The sequence below is a fragment of the Triturus cristatus genome, chromosome 1_1 (genome assembly GCF_964204655.1).
Source record: "Triturus cristatus chromosome 1_1, aTriCri1.1, whole genome shotgun sequence".
NCBI lineage: Eukaryota > Metazoa > Chordata > Amphibia > Caudata > Salamandridae > Triturus > Triturus cristatus.
The window spans coordinates 495,700,044-495,724,948 of NC_140579.1; positions in this window are offsets into that span (position 1 = coordinate 495,700,044).

The following is a 24,905-nucleotide window of genomic DNA, read 5'->3' on the forward strand; positions in this document are numbered from 1 at the left end:
GTCTTTTATGCTCCCAGCTCTCCTTCCTTCCTCTTGTCTTACATGCTCCCCGCTCTCCTTTCGTCCTCTTGTCTTGCATGCTCCCCGCTCTCCTTCCCTCCTCTTGTCTTATATGCTCCCCGCTCTCCTTCCCTCCTCTTGTCTCTCTTGCTCTCCGCTCTCCTTCAATGGTCTTGTCTTGCATGTTCCCCGTTCTCCTTCACGGCTTTTGTCTTGCATGCTCCCAACTCTCCTTCCCTCCTCTAGTCTTACATGCTCCCCGCTGTCCTTCCCTCCTCTTGTGTTATATGCTCCCCGCTCTCCTTCCCTCCTCTTGTCTCTCTTGCTCTCCGCTGTCCTTCCCTCCTCTTGTCTTATATGCTCCCCGCTCTCCTTCCCTCCTCTTGTCTCTCTTGCCCTCCGCTCTCCTTCAATGGTCTTGTCTTGCATGTTCCCTGCTCTCCTTCAATGCTCTTGTCTTTTATGCTCCCCGCTCTCCTTCCCTCCTCTTGTCTTACATCCTCCCCGCTCTCCTTCAATCCTCTTGTCTTGCATGCTCCCCGCTCTCCTTCCCTCCTCTTGTCTCTCATGCTCCCCGCTCTCCTTCAATAGTCTTGTCTTGCATGCTTCCCACTCTCCTTCCCTCCTTTTGTCTTGCATGCTCCCCGCTCTCCTTCAATAGTGTTGTCTTGCAAGCTCCCCGCTCTCCTTCCCTCCTCTTGTCTTGCATGCTCCCGCTCTCCTTCCTCCTCTTGTCTTGCATGCTGCCCGCTCTCCTTGCCTCCTCTTGTCTTGCATGCCCTGCGCTCTTCTTCCCTCCTCTTGCCTTAAATGCTCCTCACTCTCCTTCCCATCTCTTGTCCTACATGCTCTCCGCTCTACTTCCCTGCTCTTATCTTGCATGATCCCCACTCTCCGTCAATGCTCTTGTCTTGCATGCTCCCCACTCTCCTTCAATGCTCTTGTCTTGCATGCTGCCTACTCTCCTTCACTCCTCTTGTCTTGCATGCTCCCCGCTCTCCTTCCCTCTTCTTATCTTGCATCTTTCCCGCTCTCCTTCAATGCTCTTATCTTGCATGCTCCCCACTCTCCTTCAATGCTCTTGTCTTACATGCTGCCTGCTCTCCTTGTCTCCTCTTGTCTTGCATGCTCCGTGCTCTCCTTCCCTCCTCTTGTCTTGTATGCTGCCCGCTCTCCTTCCCTCCTCTTGTCTTACATGCTCCCCGCTCGCCTTCCCTCCTCTTGTCTTACATGGTCCCCGCTCTCCTTCAATGCTCTTGTCTAACATGCTCCTCGCTCTCTTTTAATGCTCTTATCTTGCATTCTCCCCGCTCTTCTTCAATGCTCTTGTCTTGCATGCGCCCCACTCTCCTTCAAAGCTCTTGACTTGCATGCTCCCCACTCTCCTTCAATGCTTTTCTCTTGCATACGCCCCGCTCTCCTTCAAAGCTCTTTTCTTGCATGCTCCCACTCTCCTTCCTTCCTCTTGTCTTGCATGCTCCTCGCTCTCCTTCCCTCTTCTTGTCTCTCATGCTCCCCGCTCTCCTTCAATGGTCTTGTCTTGCATGCTCCCCACTCTCCTTCAATGCTCTTGTCTTGCATGCTGCCTGCTCTCCTTCCCTCCTCTTGTCTTGCATGCCCCGCGCTCTTCTTCCCTCCTCTTGTCTTAAATGCTCCTCACTCTCCTTCCCTCCTCTTGTCTTACATGCTCTCCGCTCTACTTCCCTGCTCTTATCTTGCATGATCCCCACTCTCCGTCAATGCTCTTGTCTTGCCTGCTCCCCATTCTCCTTCAAAGCTCTTGTCTTGCATGCTGCCTACTCTCCTTCCCTCCTCTTGTCTTGCATGCTCCCCGCTCTCCTTCCCTCTTCTTATCTTGCATCTTTCCCGCTCTCCTTAAATGCTCTTATCTTGCATGCTCCCCACTCTCCTTCAATGCCCTTGTCTTACATCCTGCCTGCTCTCCTTGTCTCCTCTTGTCTTGCATGCTCCGTGCTCTCCTTCCCTCCTCTTGTCTTGTATGCTGCCCGCTCTCCTTCCCTCCTCTTGTCTTACATGCTCCCCGCTCGCCTTCCCTCCTCTTGTCTTACATGCTCCACGCTCTTCTTCAATGTTCTTGTCTTGCATGCTGCCCGCTCTCCTTCCCTCCTCTTGTCTTACATGCTCGCTGCTGTCCATCCCTCCTCTTGTCTTATATGCTCCCCGCTCTCCTTGCCTCCTCTTTTCTTACATGCTTCCTTCTCTCCTTCAATGCTCTTGTCTTGCATGCTCCTGCTCTCCTTCCCTCCTCTTGTCTTGCATGCTCCTCGCTTTCCTTCCCTCCTCTTGTCTCTCATGCTCCCCACTCTCCTTCAATGGTCTTGTCTTGGATGCGCCCTACTCTCCTTCAATGCTCTTGTCTTTTATGCTCCCAGCTCTCCTTCCCTCCTCTTGTCTTACATGCTCCCCGCTCTCCTTTCGTCCTCTTGTCTTGCATGCTCCCCGCTCTCCTTCAATGCCCTTGTCTTGCATGCTCCCCGCTGTCCTACTCTCCTCTTGTCTTGTATGCTCCCCGCTCTCCTTCCCTCCTCTTGTCTTACATGCTCTCCGCTCGCCTTCCCTCCTCTTGTCTTACATGGTCCCGCTCTCCTTCAATGCTCCTGTCTAACATGCTCCCCGCTCTCTTTCAATGCTCTTATCTTGCATTCTCCCCGCTCTTCTTAAATGCTCTTGTCTTGCATGCGCCCCACTCTCCTTCAAAGCTCTTGACTTGCATGCTCCCCACTCTCCTTCAATGCTTTTCTCTTGCATAAGCCCCGCTCTCCTTCAAAGCTCTTTTCTTGCATGCTCCTGCTCTCCTTACTTCCTCTTGTCTTGCATGCTCCTCGCTCTCCTTCCCTCCTCTTGTCTCTCATGCTCCCCGCTCTCCTTCAATGGTCTTGTCTTGCATGCTCCCTGCACTCCTTCAATGCTCTTGTCTTTCATGCTCCCCACTCTCCTTTCGTCCTCTTGTCTTGCATGCTCCCCACTCTCCTTCAATGCTCTTGTCTTGCATGCTCCCCGCTCTCCTTCCCTCCTCTTGTCTCTCATGCTCCCCGCTCTCCTTCAATAGTCTTGTCTTGCATGCTCCCTGCTCTCCTTCAATAGTCTTGTCTTGCATGCCCCCCGGTCTCCTTCAATGCTCTTGTCTTTTATACTCCCCGCTCTCCTTCAATGCTCTTGTGTTGCATGCTCCCCACTCTCCTCAATGATCTTCTCTTGCATGCTCCCCGCTCCCCTTCCCTCCTCTTGTCTTGCATGCTCCCCGCTCTCCTTCCCTATTCTTGTCTTGCATGCTCCACGCTCTCCTTCCCTGCTCTTGTCATGCATGCTTCATGCTCTCCTTCCCTCCTATTGTCTTTCATGCTCCACGCTCTTCTTCAATGTTCTTGTCTTGCATGCTGCCCGCTCTCCTTGCCTCCTCTTGTCTTTCATGCTACCCACTCTCCTTTAATGCTCTTGTCTTGCATGCCCCAGCTCTCCTTCCCTCCTCTAGTCTTGCATGCTCCCCGCTCTCCTTCAACGGTCTTGTCTTGCATGCTCCGCGCTCTTCTTCAATGCTCTTGTCTTTTATGCTCCCTGCTCTCCTTGCCTCCTCTTGTCTTACATGCTCCCCGCTCTCTTTCAATGCTCATATCGTGCATGCTCCCCGTTCTCTTCTTCAATGCTCTTGTCTTTTATGCTCCCCGCTCTCCTTGCCTCCTCTTGTCTTACATGCTTCCCGCTCTCTTTCAATGCTCTTATCTTGCATGCTTCCCACTCTCCTTCAATGCTCTTTTCTTGCATGCTCCCCGCTCTCTTTCAATGCTCTTGTCTTGCATGCTGCCCGCTCTCCTTGCCTCCTCTAGTCTTACATGCTTCCCGCTCTTCTTCAATGCTCTTATCTTGCATGCTCCCCGCACCCCTTCCCTCCTCTTGTCTTACATGTTGCCCGCTCTCCTACAATGGTCTAGTCTTGCATGCTCCCCGCTCTCCTACCCTCCTCTTGTCTTACATGCTCCCCATTCTCCTTGCCTCCTCTTGTCTTGCATGCTCCACGCTCTTCTTCAATGTTCTTGTCTTGCATGCTGCCCGCTCTCCTTGCCTCCTCTTGTCTTGCACGCTCCCCGCTCTTCTTCAATGCACTTGCCTTGCATGCTACCCACTCTCCTTCAATGTTCTTGTCTTACATGCTCCCCACTCTCTTTCAATGCTCTTATTTTGCAAACTCCCTGCTCTCTTCTTCAATGCTCTTGTCTTTTATACTCCCCGCTCTCCTTGCCTCCTCTTGTCTTACATGCTTCCCGCTCTCTTTCAATGCTCTTATCTTGCATGCTCCCCACTCTCCTTCAATAGTTTTGTCTTGCATGCTCCCCCCTGTCCTTCAATAGTCTTGTCTTGCATGTTCCCAGTTCTTCTTCAAGGCTTTTGTCTTGCATGCTCCCCGCTCTCCTTCCCTCCTCTTGTCTTACATGCTCCCCGCTGTCCTTCCCTCCTCTTATCTTATATGCTCCCCACTCTCCTTGCCTCCTCTTTTCTTACATGCTCCCCGCTCTCCTACAATGGTCTTGTCTTGCATGCTCCCCGCTCTCCTTCCCTCCTCTTGTCTCTCATGCTCCCCACTCTCCTTCAATAGTCTTGTCTTGCATGCTCCCTGCTCTCCTTCAATAGTCTTGTCTTGCATGCCCCCCGCTCTCGTTCAATGCTCTTGTCTTTTATACTCCCTGCTCTCCTTCAATGCTCTTGTCTTGCATGCTCCCCACTCTCCTCTATGCTCTTCTCTTGCATGCTCCCCGCTCCCCTTCCCTCCTCTTATCTTGCATGCTCCCCACTCTCCTCTATGCTCTTCTCTTGCATGCTCCCCGCTCCCCTTCCCTCCTCTTATGTTGCATGCTCCCCGCTCTCCTTCAATGCTCTTGTCTTGCATGCTCCCCGCACCCCTTCCCTCCTCTTGTCTTACATGTTCCCTGCTCTTCTACAATGGTCTTGTCTTGCGTGCTCCCCGCTCTCCTTCCCTCCTCTTGTCTTGCATGCTCCCCGTTCTCCTTGCCTCCTCTTGTCTTGCATGCTCCGCGCTCTCCTTCCCTATTCTTGTCTTGCATGCTCCACGCTCTCCTTCCGTGCTCTTGTCATGCATGCTTCATGCTCTCCTTCCCTCCTATTGTCTTTCATGCTCCACGCTCTTCTTCAATGTTCTTGTCTTGCATGCTGCCCGCTCTCCTTGCCTCCTCTTGTCTTGCATGCTACCCACTCTCCTTCAATGCTCTTGTCTTGCATGCTCCCAGCTCTCCTTCCCTCCTCTTGTCTTGCATGCTCCCCGCTCTCCTTCAACGGTCTTGCCTTGCATGCTCCCCACTCTCCTTCAATGCTCTTGTCTTGCATGCTCCGCGCTCTTCTTCAATGCTCTTGTCTTTTATGCTCCCTGCTCTCCTTGCCTCCTCTTGTCTTACATGCTTCCCGCTCTTCTTCAATATTCTTGTCTTGCATACTCCCCGTCTCCTTTAATAGTCTTGTCTTGCATGCTCTCCGCTCTCCTTCAATAGTCTTGTCTTGCATGCTCCCCGCTCTCCTTCAATGCTCTTGTCTTGCATGATCCCCGCACCCCTTCCCTCCTCTTGTCTTACATGTTCCCCGCTCTCCTACAATGGTCTTGTCTTGCATGCTCCCCGCTCTCCTTCCCTCCTCTTGTCTTACATGCTCCCCGTTCTCCTTGCCTCCTCTTGTCTTGCATGCTCCGCGCTCTCCTTCCCTATTCTTGTCTTGCATGCTCCACGCTCTCCTTCCTTCCCCTTGTCTTGCAAGCTCCGCGCTCTCCTTCCCTGCTCTTGTCATGCATGCTTCATGCTCTCCTTCCCTCCTATTGTCTTTCATGCTCCACGCTCTTCTTCAATGTTCTTGTCTGGCATGCTGCCCGCTCTCCTTGCCTCCTCTTGTCTTGCATGCTACCCACTCTCCTTCAATTCTCTTGTCTTGCATGTTCCCCGTTCTCCTTCAAGGCTTTTGTCTTGCATGCTCCCCGCTCTCCTTCCCTCCTCTTGTCTTACATGCTCCACGCTCTTCTTCAATGTTCTTGTCTTGCATGCTGCCCGCTCTCCTTCCCTCCTCTTGTCTTACATGCTCCCTGCTGTCCATCCCTCATCTTGTCTTATATGCTCCCCACTCTCCTTGCCTCCTCTTTTCTTACATGCTTCCTTCTCTCCTTCAAAGCTCTTGTCTTGCATGCTACTGCTCTCCTTCCCTCCTCTTGTCTCTCATGCTCCCCGCTCTCCTTCAAGGGTCTTGTCTTGCATACTTCCTGCTCTCCTTCAATGCTCTTGTCTTTTATGCTCCCCGCTCTCCTTCCTTCCTCTTGTCTTACATGCTCCCCGCTCTCCTTTCGTCCTCTTGTCTTGCATGCTCCCCGCTCTCCTTCAATGCTCTTGTCTTGCATGCTGCCCGCTCTCCTTCCCTCTTCTTGTCTTGCATGCTCCCGCTCTCCTTCCCTCCTCTTGTGTTGCATGCTCCCCGCTCTCCTTCCCTCCTCTTGTCTTACATGCTCCCCGCTCTCCTTTCGTCCTCTTGTCTTGCATGCTCCCCGCTCTCCTTCAATGCTCTTGTCTTGCATGCTCCCCGCTCTCCTTCCCTCCTCTTGTGTTGCATGCTCCCGCTCTCCTTCCCTCCTCTTGTGTTGCATGCTCCCCGCTCTCCTTCCCTCCTCTTCTCTCTCATGCTCCCCACTCTCCTTCAATAGTCTTGTCTTGCATGCTCCCCCCTCTCCTTCAATAGTCTTGTCTTGCATGTTCCCCGTTCTCCTTCAAGGCTTTTGTCTTGCATGCTCCCCGCTCTCCTTCCCTCCTCTTGTCTTACATGCTCCCCGCTGTCCTTCCCTCCTCTTGTCTTATATGCTCCCCGCTCTCCTTGCCTCCTCTTGTCTTACATGCTCCCCGCTCTCCTACAATGGTCTTGTCTTGCATGCTCCCGCTCTCCTTCCCTCCTCTTATCTCTCATGCTCCCCGCTCTACTTCAATAGTCTTGTCTTGCATGCTCCCCGCTCTCCTGCAATAGTCTTGTCTTGCATGCTCCCCGCTCTCCTTCAATGCTCTTATCTTTTATACTCCCCGCTCTCCTTCAATGCTCTTGTCTTGCATGCTCCCCACTCTCCTCAATGCTCTTCTCTTGCATGCTCCCCGCTCCCCTTCCCTCCTCTTGTCTTGCATGCTCCCTGCTCTCCTTCAATGCTCTTGTCTTGCATGCTCCCCGCACCCCTTCCCTCCTCTTGTCTTACATGTTCCCCGCTCTCCTACAATGGTCTTGTCTTGGATGCTCCCCGCTCTCCTTCCCTCCTCTTGTCTTGCATGCTCCCCGTTCTCCTTGCCTCCTCTTGTCTTGCATGCTCCACGATCTTCTTCAATGTTCTTGTCTTGCATGCTGCCCGCTCTCCTTGCCTCCTCTTGTCTTGCATGCTCCTCGCTCTCCTTCCCTCCTCTTGTATTACATGCTCCGTGCTCTCCTTCCCTCCTCTCGTCTTACATACTCTCCGCTCTCCTTCCCCCCTTTTGCCTTCCATGCTCCCCGGTCTCCTTCCCTCCTCTTGTCTTGCATGCTTCCCGATCTCCTTCAATGCTCTTGTCTTGCATGCTCCCCGTTCTCCTTCAATGGTCTTGTCTTGCATGCTCCCCGCTCTCCTTCCCTCCTCTTGTCTTTCATGCTCCCAGTTCTTCTTCAATGCTCTTGTCTTGCATGCTCCCCGCTCTTCTTCAATGCTCTTGTCTTGCATGCTCCCAATTCTCCTTAAATGCTCTTGTCTTGCATGCTGCCCGCTCTCCTTGCCTCCTCTTGTGTTGCATGCCCCGCGCACTTCTTCCCTCCTCTTGTCTTAAATGCTCCTCACTCTCCTTTCCTCCTCTTGTCTTACATGCTCCCCGCTCTCCTTCCCTCCTCTTGTCTTGCATGCTCCCCGTTCTCCTTGCCTCCTCTTGTCTTGCATGCTCCACGATCTTCTTCAATGTTCTTGTCTTGCATGCTGCCCGCTCTCCTTGCCTCCTCTTGTCTTGCATGCTACCCACTCTCCTTCAATGCTCTTGTCTTGCATGCTCCCCGCTATCCTTCAATGCTCTTGTCTTGCATGCTACCCGCTCTCCTTGCCTCCTCTTATCTTACATGATCCCCGCTCTTCTTCAATGCTCTTATCTTGCATGCTCCCCGCTCTCCTTCAATACACTTGCCTTGCATGCTACCCACTCTCCTTCAATGTTCTTGTCTTACATGCTCCCCACTCTCTTTCAATGCTCTTATCTTGCATGCTCCCTGCTCTCTTCTTCAATGCTCTTGTCTTTTATACTCCCCGCTCTCCTTGCCTCCTCTTGTCTTACATGCTTCCCGCTCTCTTTCAATGCTCTTATCTTGCATGCTCCCCACTCTCCTTCAATGCTCTTGTCTTGCATGCTCCCCACTCTCTTTCATTGCTCTTGTCTTGCATGCTCCCCGCTCTTCTTCAATGCTCTTATCTTAAATGCTCCCCGCTCTTCTTCAATGCACTTGTCTTGCATGCTCCCCACTCTCCTTCAATGCTCTTGCCTTGCATGCTCCACGCTCTCCATCCCTCCTCTTGTCTTGCATGCTCCCCGCTCTCTTTCAATGCTCTTGTCTTGGATGCTGCCCGCTCTCCTTCAATGCTCTTGTCTTACATGCTCCCCGCTCTCCTTCCCTCCTCTTGTCTTGCATGCTCTCCGCTCTCCTCAATGCTCTTGTCTTGCATGCTGGCTGCTCTCCTTCAATGTTCTTGTCTTACATGCTCCCCGCTCTCCTTCCCTCCACTTGTCTTGCATGCTTTCCGCTCTCCTTCCCTCCTCTTATCTTGCATGCTCCCCGCTCTCCTTCAATGCTCTTGTCTTGCAGGCTGGCTGCTCTCCTTGCCTCCTCTTGTCTTGCATACTCCGCGCTCTCCTTCCCTCCTCTTGTCTTGCATGCTCTCCGCTCGCCTTCAATGCCCTTGTCTTGCATGCTCCCCGCTCTCCTTCCCTCCTCTTATCTTGCATGCTCCCCGCTCTCTTTCAATGCTCTTTTGTTGCATGCTCCCCACTCTCCTTTAATGCTCTTGTCTTGCATTCTGCCTGGTCTCCTTGCAGCCTCTTGTCTTGCATGCTCCGCACTCTCCTTCCCTCCTCTTGTCTTGCATGATATCCGCTCTCCTTCCCTCCTCTTGTCTTGCATTCTCCCCGCTCTCCTTCAATGCTCTTGTCTTACATGCTCCCCACCCTCCTTCAAGGCTCTTGTCTTGCATGCTCCCCGTTCTCCTTCCCTCCTCTTGTCTTGCATGCTGCCCGCTCTCCTTGCCTCCTCTTGTCTTATATGCTCCCCGCTCTCCTTCAAGGCTCTTTTCTTGCATGCTCCCCGTTCTCCTTCCCTCCTCTTGTCTTGCATGCTCCTCGCTCTCCTTCCCTCCTCTTGTATTACATGCTCCGTGCTCTCCTTCCCTCCTCTCGTCTTACATACTCTCCGCTCTCCTTCCCCCCTCTTCCCTTCCATGCTCCCCGGTCTCCTTCCCTCCTCTTGTCTTGCATGCTTCCCGATCTCCTTCAATGCTCTTGTCTTGCATGCTCCCCGTTCTCCTTCAATGGTCTTGTCTTGCATGCTACCCGCTCTCCTTCCCTCCTCTTGTCTTTCATGCTCCCAGTTCTTCTTCAATGCTCTTGTCTTGCATGCTCCCCGCTCTTCTTCAATGCTCTTGTCTTGCATGCTTCCAATTCTCCTTAAATGCTCTTGTCTTGCATGCTGCCCGCTCTCCTTGCCTCCTCTTGTGTTGCATGCCCCGCGCACTTCTTCCCTCCTCTTGTCTTAAATGCTCCTCACTCTCCTTTCCTCCTCTTGTCTTACATGCTCTCCGCACTACTTCCCTGCTCTTATCTTGCATGCTCCATACTCTCTGTCAATGCTCTTGTCTTGCATGCTCCCCACTCTCCTTCAATGCTCTTGTCTTGCATGCTGCCTACTCTCCATCCCTCCTCTTGTCTTGCATGCTCCCCGCTCTCCTTCCCTCTTCTTATGTTGCATGCTCCCCGCTCTCCTTCAATGCTCTTATCTTGCATGCTCCCCACTCTCCTTCAATGCTCTTGTCTTACATGCTGCCTGCTCTCCTTGTCTCCTCTTGTCTTGCATGCTCCGTGCTCTCCTTCCCTCCTCTTGTCTTGTATGCTGCCCGCTCTCCTTCCCTCCTCTTGTCTTACATGCTCCCCGCTCGCCTTCCCTCCTCTTGTCTTACATGGTCCCCGCTCTCCTTCAATGCTCTTGTCTAACATGCTCCTCGCTCTCTTTCAATGCTCTTATCTTGCATTCTCCCCGCTCTTCTTCAATGCTCTTGTCTTGCATGCGCCCCACTCTCCTTCAAAGCTCTTGACTTGCATGCTCCCCACTCTCTTTCAATGCTTTTGTCTTGCATACGTCCTGCTCTCCTTCAAAGCTCTTTTCTTGCATGCTCCCGCTCTCCTTCCTTCCTCTTGTCTTGCATGCTCCTCGCTCTCCTTCCCTCCTCTTGTCTCTCATGCTCCCCTTCAATGGTCTTGTCTTGCATGCTCCCTGCTCACCTTCAATGCTCTTGTCTTTTATGCTCCCCACTCTCCTTCCCTCCTCTTGTCTTACATGCTCCCCGCTCTCCTTCAATGCTCTTGTCTTGCATGCTCCCCGCTCTCCTTCCCTCCTCTTGTCTTGCATGCTCCCCGCTCTCCTTCAATGCTCTTGTGTTGCATGCTCCCCGCTCTCCTTCCCTCCTCTTGTCTCTCATGCTCCATGCTCTCCTTCAATAGTCTTGTCTTGCATGCTCCCCTCTCTCCTTCAATAGTCTTGTCTTGCATGTTCCCCGTTCTCCTTCAAGGCTTTTGTCTTGCATGCTCCCGCTCTCCTTCAATAGTCTTGTCTTGCATGCTCCCCGCTCTCCTTCCCTCCTCTTGTCTTATATGCTCCCCGCTCTCCTTGCCTCCACTTTTCATACATGCTTCCTTCTCTCCTTCAATGCTCTTGTCTTGCATGCTCCCGCTCTCCTTCCCTCCTCTTGTCTTGCATGTTCCTCGCTATCCTTCCCTCCTCTTCTCTCTCATGCTCCCCGCTCTCCTTCAATGGTCCTATCTTGCATGCTCCCTGCTCTCCTTCAATGCTTTTGTCTTTTATGCTCCGCGCTCTGCTTCCCTCCTCTTGTCTTACATGCTCCCCGCTCTCCTTCCGTCCTCTTGTCTTGCATGCTCCCCGCTCTCCTTCCCTCTTCTTATGTTGCATGCTCCCCGCTCTCCTTCAATGCTCTTATCTTGCATGCTCCCCACTCTCCTTCAATGCTCTTGTCTTACATGCTGCCTGCTCTCCTTGTCTCCTCTTGTCTTGCATGCTCCGTGCTCTCCTTCCCTCCTCTTGTCTTGTATGCTGCCCGCTCTCCTTCCCTCCTCTTGTCTTACATGCTCCCCGCTCGCCTTCCCTCCTCTTGTCTTACATGGTCCCCGCTCTCCTTCAATGCTCTTGTCTAACATGCTCCTCGCTCTCTTTCAATGCTCTTATCTTGCATTCTCCCCGCTCTTCTTCAATGCTCTTGTCTTGCATGCGCCCCACTCTCCTTCAAAGCTCTTGACTTGCATGCTCCCCACTCTCTTTCAATGCTTTTGTCTTGCATACGTCCTGCTCTCCTTCAAAGCTCTTTTCTTGCATGCTCCCGCTCTCCTTCCTTCCTCTTGTCTTGCATGCTCCTCGCTCTCCTTCCCTCCTCTTGTCTCTCATGCTCCCCTTCAATGGTCTTGTCTTGCATGCTCCCTGCTCACCTTCAATGCTCTTGTCTTTTATGCTCCCCACTCTCCTTCCCTCCTCTTGTCTTACATGCTCCCCGCTCTCCTTCAATGCTCTTGTCTTGCATGCTCCCCGCTCTCCTTCCCTCCTCTTGTCTTGCATGCTCCCCGCTCTCCTTCAATGCTCTTGTGTTGCATGCTCCCCGCTCTCCTTCCCTCCTCTTGTCTCTCATGCTCCATGCTCTCCTTCAATAGTCTTGTCTTGCATGCTCCCCTCTCTCCTTCAATAGTCTTGTCTTGCATGTTCCCCGTTCTCCTTCAAGGCTTTTGTCTTGCATGCTCCCGCTCTCCTTCAATAGTCTTGTCTTGCATGCTCCCCGCTCTCCTTCCCTCCTCTTGTCTTATATGCTCCCCGCTCTCCTTGCCTCCACTTTTCATACATGCTTCCTTCTCTCCTTCAATGCTCTTGTCTTGCATGCTCCCGCTCTCCTTCCCTCCTCTTGTCTTGCATGTTCCTCGCTATCCTTCCCTCCTCTTCTCTCTCATGCTCCCCGCTCTCCTTCAATGGTCCTATCTTGCATGCTCCCTGCTCTCCTTCAATGCTTTTGTCTTTTATGCTCCGCGCTCTGCTTCCCTCCTCTTGTCTTACATGCTCCCCGCTCTCCTTCCGTCCTCTTGTCTTGCATGCTCCCCGCTCTCCTTCAATGCTCTTGCATTGCATGCTCCCCGCTCTCCTACCCTCCTCTTGTCTTGCATGCTCCCGCTATCCTTCCCTCCTCTTGTCTTACATGCTCCCCACTCTCCTTCCCTCCTCTTGTCTTGCATGCTCCCGCTATCCTTCCCTCCTCTTGTCTTACATGCTCCCCGCTCTCCTTCAATGCTCTTGTCTTGCATGCTCCCCGCTCTCCTTCAATGCTCTTGTCTTGCATGTTCCCCGCTCTCCTTCCCTCCTCTTGTCTTGCATGCTCCCGCTCTCCGTCCCTCCTCTTGTCTCTCATGCTCCCCGCTCTCCTTCAATGGTCCTATCTTGCATGCTCCCTGCTCTCCTTCAATGCTTTTGTCTTTTATGCTCCGCGCTCTGCTTCCCTCCTCTTGTCTTGCATGCTCCCGCTATCCTTCCCTCCTCTTGTCTTACATGCTCCCCGCTCTCCTTCAATGCTCTTGTCTTGCATGCTCCCCGCTCTCCTTCAATGCTCTTGCCTTGCATGCTCCACGCTCTCCTTCCCTCCTCTTGTCTTACATGCTCCCCGCTCCCTTCCGTCCTCTTGTCTTGCATGCTCCCCGCTCTCCTTCAATGCTTTTGTCTTGCATACGCCCTGCTCTCCTTCAAAGCTCTTTTCTTGCATGCTCCCGCTCTCCTTCCTTCCTCTTGTCTTGCATGCTCCTCGCTCTCCTCTTGTCTCTCATGCTCCCCTTCAATGGTCTTGTCTTGCATGCTCCCTGCTCTCCTTCAATGCTCTTGTCTTTTATGCCCCCCACTCTCCTTCCCTCCTCTTGTCTTATATGCTTCCCGCTCTCCTTCAATGCTCTTGTTTTCATGCTCCCCGCTCTCCTTCCCTCCTCTTGTCTTGCATGCTCCCCGCTCTCCTTCAATGCTCTTGTCTTGCATGCTCCCCGCTCTCCTTCCCTCCTCGTGTCTTGCATGCTCCAGCTCTCCGTCCCTCCTCTTGTGTTGCATGCTCCCCGCTCTCCTTCCCTCCTCTTGTCTCTCATGCTCCATGCTCTCCTTCAATAGTCTTGTCTTGCATGCTCCCCGCTCTCCTTCAATAGTCTTGTCTTGCATGTTCCCCGTTCTCCTTCAAGGCTTTTGTCTTGCATGCTCCCGCTCTCCTTCAATGGCCTTGTCTTGCATGCTCCTCGCTCTCCTTCCCTCCTCTTGTCTTACATGCTCCCCGCTGTTCTTCCCTCCTCTTGTCTTATATGCTCCCCGCTCTCCTTGCCTCCACTTTTCATACATGCTTCCTTTTCTCCTTCAATGCTCTTGTCTTGCATGCTCCCGCTCTCCTTCCCTCGTCTTGTCTTGCATGCTCCTTGCTATCCTTCCCTCCTCTTCTCTCTCATGCTCCCCGCTCTCCTTCAATGGTCCTATCTTGCATGCTCCCTGCTCTCCTTCAATGCTTTTGTCTTTTATGCTCCGCGCTCTGCTTCCCTCCTCTTGTCTTACATGCTCCCCCCTCTCCTTCCGTCCTCTTGTCTTGCATGATCCCCGCTCTCCTTCAATGCTCTTGCCTTGCATGCTCCCCACTCTCCTTCCCTCCTCTTGTCTTGCATGCTCCTGCTATCCCTCCCTCCTCCCTTCTTACATGCTCCCCACTCTCCTTCCCTCCTCTTGTCTTACATGCTCCCCGCTCTCCTTCAATGCTCTTGTCTTGCATGCTCCCCTCTCTCCTTCAATGCTCTTGTCTTGCATGCTCCCCGCTCTCCTTCAATGCTCTTGTCTTGCATGTTCCCCACTCTCCTTCCCTCCTCTTGTCTTGCATGCTCCCGCTCTCCGTCCCTCCTCTTGTCTCTCATGCTCCCCGCTCTCCTTCAATGGTCCTATCTTGCATGCTCCCTGCTCTCCTTCAATGCTTTTGTCTTTTATACTCCGCGCTCTGCTTCCCTCCTCTTGTCTTACATGCTCCCTGCTCTCCTTCCGTCCTCTTGTCTTGCATGCTCCCCGCTCTCCTTCAATGCTCCTGCCTTGCATGCTCCACGCTCTCCTTCCCTCCTCTTGTCTTACATGCTCCCCGCTCTCCTTCCGTCCTCTTGTCTTGCATGCTCCCCGCTCTCCTTCAATTCTCTTGTCTTGCATGCTCCCCGCTCTCCTTCCCTCCTCTTGACTTGCACGCTCCCGCTCTCCTTCCCTCCTCTTGTCTTGAATAATCCCGCTCTCCTTCCCTCCTCTTGTGTTGCATGCTCCCCGCTCCCCTTCCGTCCTCTTGTCTTGCATGCTCCCGGTCTCCTTCCCTCCTCTTGTCTTGCATACTCCCACTCTCCTTCCCTCCTTTTGTCTTGCATGCTCCCCGCTCTCCTTCCCTCCTCTTGTCTCTCATGCTCCCCGCTCTCCTTCAATAGTCTTGTCTTGCATGCTCCCCACTCTCCTTCCCTCCTCTTGTCTTGCATGCTCCCAGCTCTCCTTCCCTCCTCTTGTCTCCCATGCTCCCCGCTCTCCTTCAATACTCTTGTCTTGCATGCTCCCCACTCTCCTTCAATGCTCTTCTCTTGCATGCTCCCCGCTCCCCTTCCCTCCTCTTGTCTTGCATGCTCCCCGCTCTCCTTCAATGCTCTTGTCTTGCATGCTCCCCGCTCTCCTTCAATGCTCTTGTCTTGCATTCTCCCAGCTCTCTTTCAATCCTCTTGTCTTACATGCTGCCCGCTCTTCTTCAATGCACTTGTCTTGCATGCTCCCCACTCTCCTTCAATGCTCTTGTCTTCCATGCTCCAAGCTCTCCATCCCTCTTCTTATCTTGCATTCTCTCCGCTCTCCTTCAATGCTCTTGTCTTGCATGCTGCCCGCTCTACTTCAATGCTCTTGTCTTACATGCTCCCCGCTCTCCTTCCCTCCTCTTGTCTTGCATGCTCTCCGCTCTCCTTCAATGCTCTTGTCTTGCATGCTGGCTGCTCTCCTTCAATGCTCTTGTCTTACATGCTCCCCCCTCTCTTTCCCTCCTCTTGTCTTGCATGCTCTCCGCTCTCCTTGAATGGTCTTGTCTTGCATGCTGCCCGCTCTCCTTGCCTCCTCTTCTCTTGCATGCTCCCCGCTCTCCTTCAATGCTCTTGTCTTGCATGCGCCCCGCTCTCCTTCCTTCCTCTTGTCTTGCATGCTGACCGCTCTCCTTGCCTCCTCTTGTCTTGCATGCTCCGCGCTCTTCTTCCCTCCTCTTGTCTTAAATGCTCCTCACTCTCCTTCCCTCCTCTTGTCTTACATGCTCTCCGCTCTACTTCCCTGCTCTTATCTTGCATGCTCCCCACTCACCGTCAATGCTCTTGTCTTGCATGCTCCCCACTCTCCTTCAATGCTCTTGTCTTGCATGCTGCCTACTCTCCGTCCCTCCTCTTGTCTTACATGCTCCATGCTCTCCTTCAATAGTCTTGTCTTGCATGCTCCCCGCTCTCCTTCAATAGTCTTGTCTTGCATGTTCCCCGTTCTCCTTCAAGGCTTTTGTCTTGCATGCTCCCGCTCTCCTTCAATAGTCTTGTCTTGCATGCTCCCCGCTCTCCTTCCTTCCTCTTGTCTTACATGCTCCCCGCTCTCCTTCCGTCCTCTTGTCTTGCATGCTCCCCGCTCTCCTTCAATTCTCTTGTCTTGCATGCTCCCCGCTCTCCTTCCCTCCTCTTGTCTTGCATGCTCCCGCTCTCCTTCCCTCCTCTTGTGTTGCATGCTCCCCGCTCCCCTTCCGTCCTCTTGTCTTGCATGCTCCCGCTCTCCTTCCCTCCTCTTGTCTTGCATACTCCCACTCTCCTTCCCTCCTTTTGTCTTGCATGCTCCCCGCTCTCCTTCCCTCCTCTTGTCTCTCATGCTCCCCGCTCTCCTTCAATAGTCTTGTCTTGCATGCTCCCCACTCTCCTTCCCTCCTCTTGTCTTGCATGCTCCCAGCTCTCCTTCCCTCCTCTTGTCTCCCATGCTCCCCGCTCTCCTTCAATACTCTTGTCTTGCATGCTCCCCACTCTCCTTCAATGCTCTTCTCTTGCATGCTCCCCGCTCCCCTTCCCTCCTCTTATCTTGCATGCTCCCCGCTCTCCTTCAATGCTCTTGTCTTGCATGCTCCCCGCTCTCCTTCAATGCTCTTGTCTTGCATGCTCCCAGCTCTCCTTCAATGCTCTTGTCTTACATGCTGCCCGCTCTTCTTCAATGCACTTGTCTTGCATGCTCCCCACTCTCCTTCAATGCTCTTGTCTTCCATGCTCCAAGCTCTCCATCCCTCTTCTTATCTTGCATGCTCTCCGCTCTCCTTCAATGCTCTTGTCTTGCATGCTGCCCGCTCTACTTCAATGCTCTTGTCTTACATGCTCCCCGCTCTCCTTCCCTCCTCTTGTCTTGCATGCTCTCCGCTCTCCTTCAATGCTCTTGTCTTGCATGCTGGCTGCTCTCCTTCAATGCTCTTGTCTTACATGCTCCCCCCTCTCTTTCCCTCCTCTTGTCTTGCATGCTCTCCGCTCTCCTTGAATGGTCTTGTCTTGCATGCTGCCCGCTCTCCTTGCCTCCTCTTCTCTTGCATGCTCCCCGCTCTCCTTCAATGCTCTTGTCTTGCATGCGCCCCGCTCTCCTTCCTTCCTCTTGTCTTGCATGCTGACCGCTCTCCTTGCCTCCTCTTGTCTTGCATTCCTCCACGCTCTTCTTCCCTCCTCTTGTCTTAAATGCTCCTCACTCTCCTTCCCTCCTCTTGTCTTACATGCTCTCCGCTCTACTTCCCTGCTCTTATCTTGCATGCTCCCCACTCTCCTTCAATGCTCTTGTCTTGCATGCTGCCTACTCTCCGTCCCTCCTCTTGTCTTACATGCTCCCTGCTCTCCTTCAATGCTCTTGTCTTGCATGCTCCCCACTCTCCTTCCCTCCTCTTGTCTTGCATGCTCCCCGCTCTCCTTCAATGCTCTTGTCTTGCATGCTCCCCGCTCTCCTTCCCTCCTCTTGTCTTGCATGCTCCCACTCTCCGTCCCTCCTCTTGTGTTGCATGCTCCCCGCTCTCCTTCCCTCCTCTTGTCTCTTATGCTCCATGCTCTCCTTCAATAGTCTTGTCTTGCATGCTCCCGCTCTCCTTCAATAGTCTTGTCTTGCATGCTCCCCGCTCTCCTTCCCTCCTCTTGTCTTACATGCTCCCCGCTCTCCTTCCGTCCTCTTGTCTTGCATGCTCCCCGCTCTCCTTCAATTCTCTTGTCTTGCATGCTCCCCGCTCTCCTTCCCTCCTCTTGTCTTGCATGCTCCCGCTCTCCTTCCCTCCTCTTGTCTTGAATAATCCCGCTCTCCTTCCCTCCTCTTGTGTTGCATGCTCCCCGCTCCCCTTCCGTCCTCTTGTCTTGCATGCTCCCGCTCTCCTTCCCTCCTCTTGTCTTGCATACTCCCGCTCTCCTTCCCTCCTTTTGTCTTGCATGCTCCCCGCTCTCCTTCCCTTCTATTGTCTCTCATGCTCCCCGCTCTCCTTCAATAGTCTTGTCTTGCATGCTCCCCACTCTCCTTCCCTCCTCTTGTCTTGCATGCTCCCAGCTCTCCTTCCCTCCTCTTGTCTCCCATGCTCCCCGCTCTCCTTCAATACTCTTGTCTTGCATGCTCCCCACTCTCCTTCAATGCTCTTCTCTTGCATGCTCCCCGCTCCCCTTCCCTCCTCTTGTCTTGCATGCTCCCCGCTCTCCTTCAATGCTCTTGTCTTGCATGCTCCCCGCTCTCCTTCAATGCTCTTGTCTTGCATGCTCCCAGCTCTCCTTCAATGCTCTTGTCTTACATGCTGCCCGCTCTTCTTCAATGCACTTGTCTTGCATGCTCCCCACTCTCCTTCAATGCTCTTGTCTTCCATGCTCCAAGCTCTCCATCCCTCTTCTTATCTTGCATGCTCTCCGCTCTCCTTCAATGCTCTTGTCTTGCATGCTGCCCGCTCTACTTCAATGCTCTTGTCTTACATGCTCCCCGCTCTCCTTCCCTCCTCTTGTCTTGCATGCTCCCACTCTCCGTCCCTCCTCTTGTGTTGCATGCTCCCCGCTCTCCTTCCCTCCTCTTGTCTCTTATGCTCCATGCTCTCCTACAATAGTCTTGTCTTGCATGCTCCCCGCTCTCCTTCAATAGTCTTGTCTTGCATGTTCCCCGTTCTCCTTCAAGGCTTTTGTCTTGCATGCTCCCGCTCTCCTTCAATAGTCTTGTCTTGCATGCTCCCCGCTCTCCTTCCCTCCTCTTGTCTTACATGCTCCCCGCTACCCTTCCCTCCTCTTGTCTAATATGCTCCCCACTCTCCTTGCCTCCTCTTTTCATACATGCTTCCTTCTCTCCTTCAATGCTCTTGTCTCTCATGCTCCCTGCTCTCCTTCAATGGTCCTATCTTGCATGCTCCCTGCTCTCCTTCAATGTTTTTGTCTTTTATGCTCCGCGCTCTGCTTCCCTCCTCTTGTCTTACATGCTCCCCGCTCTCCTTCCGTCCTCTTGTCTTCCATGCTCTCCGTTCTCCTTCAATGCTCTTGTCTTGCATGCGCCCCGCTCTCCTTCCTTCCTCTTGTCTTGCATGCTGACCGCTCTCCTTGCCTCCTCTTGTCTTGCATGCTCCGCGCTCTTCTTCCCTCCTCTTGTCTTAAATGCTCCTCACTCTCCTTCCCTCCTCTTGTCTTACATGCTCTCCACTCTACTTCCCTGCTCTTATCTTGCATGCTCCCCACTCACCGTCAATGCTCTTGTCTTGCATGCTCCCCACTCTCCTTCAATGCTCTTGTCTTGCATGCTGCCTACTCTCCTTCCCTCCTCTTGTCTTACATGCTCCCCGCTCTCCTTCAATGCTCTTGTCTTGCATGCTCCCCGCTCTCCTTCCCTCCTCTTGTCTTGCATGCTCCCCGCTCTCCTTCAATGCTCTTGTCTTGCATGCTCCCCGCTCTCCTTCCCTCCTCTTGTCTTGCATGCTCCCACTCTCCGTCCCTCCTCTTGTGTTGCATGCTCCCCGCTCTCCTTCCCTCCTCTTGTCTCTTATGCTCCATGCTCTCCTTCAATAGTCTTGTCTTGCATGCTCCCCGCTCTCCTTCAATAGTCTTGTCTTGCATGTTCCCCGTTCTCCTTCAAGGCTTTTGTCTTGCATGCTCCCGCTCTCCTTCAATAGTCTTGTCTTGCATGCTCCCCGCTCTCCTTCCCTCCTCTTGTCTTACATGCTCCCCGCTACTCTTCCCTCCTCTTGTCTTATATGCTCCCCGCTCTCCTTGCCTCCTCTTTTCATACATGCTTCCTTCTCTCCTGCAATGCTCTTGTCTCTCATGCTCCCTGCTCTCCTTCAATGGTCCTATCTTGCATGCTCCCTGCTCTCCTTCAATGCTTTTGTCTTTTATGCTCCCCGCTCTCCTTCCGTCCTCTTGTCTTGCATGCTCCCCGCTCTCCTTCAATGTTCTTGCCTTGCATGCTCCCCGCTCTCCTTCCCTCCTATTGTCTTGCATGCTCCCGCTATCCTTCCCTCCTCTTCTCTTACATGCTCCCCACTCTCCTTCCCTCCTCTTGTCTCTCATGCTCCTCGCTCTCCTTCAATGCTCTTGTCTTGCATGTTCCCCGTTCTCCTTCAAGGCTTTTGTCTTGCATGCTCCACGCTCTCCTTCCCTCCTCTTGTCTTACATGCTCCCTGCTGTCCATCCCTCCTCTTGTCTTATATGCTCCCCGCTCTCCTTGCCTCCTCTTTTCTTACATGCTTCCTTCTCTCCTTCAATGCTCTTGTCTTGCATGCTCCCGCTCTCCTTCCCTCCTCTTCTCTTGCATGCTCCTCGGTCTCATTCCCTTCTATTGCCTCTCATGCTCCCCGCTCTCCTTCAATGGTCTTGTCTTGCATGCTCCCTGCTCTTCTTCAATGCTCTTGTCTTTTATGCTCCCCGCTCTCATTCCCTCCTCTTGTCTTGCATGCTCCCCGCTCTCCTTTCGTCCTCTTGTCTTGCATGCTCCCCGCTCTCCTTCAATGCTCTTATCTTGCATGCTGCCCGCTCTCCTTCCCTGCTCTTGTCTCTCATGCTCCCCGCTCTCCTTCAATAGTCTTGTCTTGCATGCTCCCGCTCTCCTTCAATAGTCTTGTCTTGCATGCTCCCCGCTCTCCTTCAATGCTCTTGTCTATTATACTCCCCGCTCTCCTTCAATGCTCTTGTCTTGCAAGCTCCCCACTCTCCTCAATACTCTTCTCTTGCATGCTCCCCGCTCCCCTTCCTTCCTCTTGTCTTGCATGCTCCCCGCTCTCCTTCAATGCTCTTGTCTTGCATGCTCCGCGCTCCCCTTCCCTCCTCTTGTCTTACATGCTCCCCGCTCTCCTACAATGGTCTTGTCTTGCATGCTCCCTGCTCTCCTTCCCTCCTCTTGTCTTACATGCTCCCCGTTCTCCTTGCCTCCTCTTGTCTTGCATGCTCCGCGCTCTCCTTCCCTATTCTTGTCTTGCATGCTGCACGCTCTCCTTCCATCCTCTTGTCTTGCAAGCTCCGCACTCTCCTACCCTGCTCTTGTCATGCATGCTTCATGCTCTCCTTCCCTCCTATTGTCTTTCATGCTCCACGCTCTTCTTCAATGTTCTTGTCTTGCATGCTGCCCACTCTCCTTCCCTCCTCTTGTCTTACATGCTCCCTGTTGTCCATCCCTCCTCTTGTCTTATATGCTCCCCGTTCTCCTTGCCTCCTCTTTTCTTACATGCTTCCTTCTCTCATTCAATGCTATTGTCTTGCATGCTCCCGCTCTCCTTCCCTCCACTTGTCTCTCATGCTCCACGCTCTTCTTCAATGGTCTTGTCTTGCATGCTCCCTGCTTTCCTTCAATGCTCTTGTCTTTTATGCTCCCAGCTCTCCTTCCCTCCTCTTGTCTTACATGCTCCCCGCTCTCCTTTCGTCCTCTTATCTTGCATGCTCCCCGCTCTCCTTCAATGCTCTTGTCTTGCATGCTCCCCGGTGTCCTTCCCTCCTCTTCTCTTGCATGCTCCCGCTCTCCTTCCCTCCTCTTGTGTTGCATGCTCCCCGCTCTCCTTCCCTCCTCTTCTCTCTCATGCTCCCCACTCTCCTTCAATAGTCTTCTCTTGCATGCTCCCCCCTCTCCTTCAATAGTCTTGTCTTGCATGTTCCCCATTCTCCTTCAAGGCTTTTGTCTTGCATTCTCCCCGCTCTCCTTCCCTCCTCTTGTCTTACATGCTCCCCGCTGTCCTTCCCTCCTTTTGTATTATATGCTCCCCGCTCTCCTTGCCTCCTCTTGTCTTACATGCTCCCCGCTCTCCTACAATGGTCTTGTCTTGCATGCTCCCCGCTCTCCTTCCCTCCTCTTGTCTCTCATGCTCCCCGCTCTCCTTCAATAGTCTTGTCTTGCATGCTCCCCACTCTCCTTCAATAGTCTTGTTGTGCATGCCCCCACTCTCCTTCAATGCTCTTGTCTTTTATACTCCCTGCTCTCCTTCAATGCTCTTGTCTTGCATGCTCCCCACTCTCCTCAATGCTCCTCTCTTGCATGCTCCCCGCTCCCCTTCCCTCCTCTTGTCTTGCATGCTCCCCGCTCTCCTTCAATGCTCTTGTCTTGCATGCTCCCCGCACCCCTTCCCTCCTCTTGTCTTACATGTTCCCCGCTCTCCTACAATGGTCTTGTCTTGCATGCTCCCCGCTCTCCTTCCCTCCTCTTGTCTTACATGCTCCCTGTTCTCCTTGCCTCCTCTTGTCTTGCATGCTCCGCGCTCTCCTTCCCTATTCTTGTCTTGCATGCTCCACGCTCTCCTTCCTTCCTCTTGTCTTGCAAGCTCCGCGCTCTCCTTCCCTGCTCTTGTCATGCATGCTTCATGCTCTCCTTCCCTCCTATTGTATTTCATGCTCCACGCTCTTCTTCAATGTTCTTGTCTTGCATGCTGCCCGCTCTCCTTGCCTCCTCTTGTCTTGCATGCTACCCACTCTCCTTCAATGCTCTTGTCTTGCATGCTCCCCGCTTTCCTTCAATGCTCTTGTCTTGCATGCTCCCCGCACCCCTTCCCTCCTCTTGTCTTACATGTTCCCCGCTCTCCTGCAATGGTCTTGTCTTGCATGCTCCCCGTTCTCCTTCCCTCCTCTTGTCTTACATGCTCCCTGTTCTCCTTGCCTCCTCTTGTCTTTCATGCTCCGCGCTCTCCTTCCCTATTCTTGTCTTGCATGCTCCACGCTCTCCTTCCTTCCTCTTGTCTTGCAAGCTCCGCGCTCTCCTTCCCTGCTCTTGTCATGCATGCTTCATGCTCTCCTTCCCTCCTATTGTCTTTCATGCTCCACGCTCTTCTTCAATGTTCTTGTCTTGCATGCTGCCCGCGCTCCTTGCCTCCTCTTGTCTTGCATGCTACCCACTCCCCTTCAATGCTCTTGTGTTGCATGCTCCCAGCTCTCCTTCCCTCCTCTTGTCTTGCATGCTCCCCGCTCTCCTTCAACAGTCTTGCCTTGCATGCTCCCCACTCTCCTTGAATGCTCGTCTTGCATGCTCCGCGCTCTTCTTCAATGCTCTCGTCTTTTATGCTCCCTGCTCTTCTTGCCTCCTCTTGTCTTACATGCTCCCCGCTCTCTTTCAATGCTCTTATCGTGCATGCTTCCCGCTCTCTTCTTCAATGCTCTTGTCTTTTATGCTCCCCGCTCTCCTTGCCTCCTCTTGTCTTACATGCTTCCCGCTCTCTTTCAATTCTCTTATCTTGCATGCTTCCCACTCTCCTTCAATGCTCTTGTCTTGAATGCTCCCCGCTCGCTTTCAATGCTCTTCTCTTGCATGCTGCCCGCTCTCCTTGCCTCCTCTTGTCTTGCATGCTCCCCACTCTCCTTCAATGCTCTTGTCTTACATGCTCCCCGCTCTTTCACTGGTCTTATCTTGCATGCTCCCTGCTCTCTTCTTCAATGCTCTTGTCTTTTATGCACCCCGCTCTCCTTGCCTCCTCTTGTCTTACATGCTCCCCACTCTCCTTCAATGCTCTTGTCTTGCATGCTGCCCGCTCTCCTTCAATGCTCATGTCTTGCATGCTCCCCGCTCTTCTTCAATGCTCTTATCTTGAATGCTACCCGCTCTTCTTCAATGCACTTGTCTTGCATGCTCCACGCTCTCCATCCCTCTTCTTATCTTGCATGCTCCCCGCTCTCCTTCAATGCTCTTGTTTTGCATGCTGCCCGCTCTCCTTCAATGCTCTTGTCTTACATGCTCCCGCTCTTCTTCCCTCCTCTTGTCTTGCATGCTCTCCGCTCTCCTTCAATGCTCTTGTCTTGCATGCTGTCTGCTCTCCTTCAATGCTCTTGTCTTACATGCTCCCCCCTCTCCTTCCCTCCTCTTGTCTTGCATGCTCTCCGCTCTCCTTCAATGGTCTTGTCTTGCATGCTGCCCACTCTCCCTGCCTCCTCTTATCTTGCATGCACCCCGCTCTCCTTCAATGCTCTTGTCTTGCATGCGCCCCGCTCTCCTTCCTTCCTCTTGTCTTGCATGCTGACCGCTCTCCTTGCCTCTATCTTGTCTTGCATGCTCCGCGCTCTACTTCCCTCCTCTTGTCTTAAATGCTCCTCACTCTCCTTCCCTCCTCTTGTCTTACATGCTCTCCGCTCTACTTCCCTGCTCTTATCTTGCATGCTCCCCCCTCTCCGTCAATGCTCTTGTCTTGCATGCTCCCCACTCTCCTTCAATGCTCTTGTCTTGCATGCTGCCTACTCTCCTTCCCTCCTCTTGTCTTGCATGCTCCCCGCTCTCCTTCCCTCTTCTTATCTTGCATGCTCCCCGCTCTCCTTCAATGCTCTTATCTTGCATGCTCCCCACTCTCCTTCAATGCTCTTGTCTTACATGCTACCTGCTCTCCTTGTCTCCTCTTGTCTTGCATGCTCCGTGCTCTCCTTCCCTCCTCTTGTCTTGTATGCTCCCCGCTCTCCTTCCCTCCTCTTGTCTTACATGCCCCCCGCTCGCCTTCCCTCCTCTTGTCTTACATGGTCCCCGCTCTCCTTCAATGCTCCTGTCTAACATGCTCCCCGCTCTCTTTCAATGCTCTTATCTTGCATTCTCCCCGCTCTTCTTAAATGCTCTTGTCTTGCATGCGCCCCACTCTCCTTCAAAGCTCTTGACTTGCATGCTCCCCACTCTCCTTCAATGCTTTTCTCTTGCATACGCCCCGCTCTCCTTCAAAGCTCTTTTCCTGCATGCTCCTGCTCTCCTTCCTTCCTCTTGTCTTGCATGCTCCTCGCTCTCCTTCCCTCCTCTTGTCTCTCATGCTCCCCGCTCTCCTTCAATGGTCTTGTCTTGCATGCTCCCTGCTCTCCTTCAATGCTCTTGTCTTTTATGCTCCCCACTCTCCTTCCCTCCTCTTGTCTTACATGCTCCCCGCTCTCCTTCCCTCCTCTTGTCTTGCATGCTTCCCGCTCTCCTTCAATGCTCTTGTCTTGCATGCTCCCCGCTCTCCTTCCCTCCTCTTGTCTTGCATGCTTGCGCTGTCCATCCCTCCTCTTGTGTTGCATGCTCCCCGCTCTCCTTCCCTCCTCTTGTCTCTCATGCTCCATGCTCTCCTTCAATAGTCTTGTCTTGCATGCTCCCCGCTCTCCTTCAATAGTCTT